The sequence below is a fragment of the Mus pahari genome, chromosome 9 (assembly GCF_900095145.1).
Source record: "Mus pahari chromosome 9, PAHARI_EIJ_v1.1, whole genome shotgun sequence".
Lineage (NCBI taxonomy): Eukaryota > Metazoa > Chordata > Mammalia > Rodentia > Muridae > Mus > Mus pahari.
In genome coordinates this window covers 65,235,788-65,237,970 of record NC_034598.1, presented here as the reverse complement: position 1 = coordinate 65,237,970, position 2,183 = coordinate 65,235,788, and the positions used below count along the sequence as shown (strand labels likewise).

The following is a 2,183-nucleotide window of genomic DNA, read 5'->3' as shown; positions in this document are numbered from 1 at the left end:
ACAGGGTTTCTCTGTGTAGCCCTGGCTGTCCTGGAACTCACTTTGTAGACCAGGCTAGCCTCGAACTCAGAAATTCGCCTGCCTCTGCCTCCCGAGTGCTGGGATTAAAGGCGTGCGCCACCACGCCCGGCTAAAGGGGGTATGTTAAGGCAGTAGAAAATGAGAAGTTCAAACTATGGAGTGAGTTCTACACAGCCAGCCATAAAAACAGCAAACAGTAGGAAAGTTTACCATGGGCTAGCCAGAGAGTAGTTCACAGCTCAACACCCCTTTTTAATAGAGGACCTGCTAACAGGGGCAATCACAATGACTTTATCACATTGTAGACAGCTAATGTTGCTTAAATTGGAGAAGACATATAAACTAACAGTCTATTAAAACTGTAAAATGAAATAAAGAATAAAATCAAAGTCAGTAAGATGGTTCAGTGGGTAAATGTGCTTGCCTCACCAAGTGACCCCTGAGACCCACAGTGAAAGGGAAGGACTCCCCAAAACTTGTCCTTTAGCTTCTCTACACATGTACCATATCTAAAAAGATGTGTGCAAATACATGCATGTACACACACACACACACACACACACACACACACACACCAAAAAAAAAAAAAAAAAAAAAAAAAACAAGCCAGCAAGCAACCAACATGGCCGGACTCATCAGGCCTGCCCAGTCCATGGTGCTCAGAACTCTAGAGATGCTTCTGTATGTTGGTACACTGAGCTGGAGGTCAGAAGTGCACACTTGGAAAATACAAACTCACGCACCTCTCTGTGATATCTATCACAACTGTAGCTTCACAGCAGCAATAAGCTTGTCTTGTTCACAGACTAGTTCCTCGCAAACCTCAATATCTTGCCCAAATCATCTTAGGTGACAAAAGTACATAAAGACACTGTGGTTTTCTTTCCTTGTTTTGTTTTATTTTATTTTAGTCTCATGGTATAGCCCAAGCTGGCCTCAACCTCACAGAGATCTGCCTGCCTCTACCTCCTGGGTACTGGGAATAAATGTATATGCCACCACACATGGCTTCCATTTGACCTAACTTTCATGGTATGGATACATCACAGACTATTTAACCACTTACCTATTAAGGAACATCAAACTGTTCACAATTTGGATTATGAATAAAGATGCAATAAATGGTGGCATATAGATTTCTGAGGTAAGTGCAATTCTGCACTATACTTTCTCTGTGTGTATGCATGTATACTTGAGATAGCATCTTGTCATAGAGCCCATGATGGCCTGGAAGTTGAGTCCCCTGCTCAGCCTCCCAATTCCTGGACTGCAGGCATACATATACCGCCAAACTCATTAGCTCACTTTAAAATTGGATTCTTTGACAAATTTTCATTGTTGGACTTTATTAAGAGTTCTTCCTACATTCTGTATCTTTGTCTTTTGTTTACATATGACTTGTTAGTATCATCTTCTAGTTTGTAGCTTGTTGATAATCTTTTTATTTTCTTAATAGGTTTTTAATCCAAGTTCTTATAAGCAATCCCGATAAACTCAATGGGTCACCAAACTAACTTGGAATCTTTTCTTTGGTCTCCTGGGTTATCTGGGTCGAATCCAGAGTGTTCACACTTCCCTATGATCCCAGCACCAGAGACAGAACAAGAAGATCTGTGGGGCTGATTACCCACCACCCAGTCTGGCCAAATCAGTGAGAGGCACTGTCCCAAAATGATGATGATGATGATGCAACTGAAGAAGGCATCTGCTACCAACCTCTGCCGTCTCCATGTTACACATGTCTTGTGCATGCCTCTTCATGCATGTATATGCATGTGCACACACACTGAAAATATTCTAACTTTCAAAATCTCAGTAGTTTTAAGATTGTTTCCCAAGATCCAAGCTCCCTCTGAATCTGTCCACTCCCACCACCCAATTGTGTCCTCCCTTGAGGTGACTTTTTAAAGTACAATGCCAGTGATGCCTGGGTGTCAGCACTATCTTGTTTAGTTTTTCTCTCCACCGCAAACACAGCACACACTTCGATAGGCTGGCAAACAAAATCATGTTCATAATTTAAAAGTTTCTAATGTACAGTGGGAAAAATAGAGCTCATGTAATTGTGGTACTTAATGTCACAAAGCACTCAGGCCTCCAACAGGCCTTTCTCAAAACATAGGTTAACATACACCTTTTAATCCTAGCATTTAGAAGGCAGA

General features: G+C 41.7%; 1 protein-coding gene across 3 annotated transcripts in view; it reads right to left on the bottom strand.

The window, feature by feature from the left end:
- Nucleotides 1-2,183, bottom strand: part of Zdhhc17 (zinc finger DHHC-type containing 17) — a 73,591-nt gene that overhangs the window by 14,216 nt on the left and 57,192 nt on the right. The window lies entirely within an intron of this gene.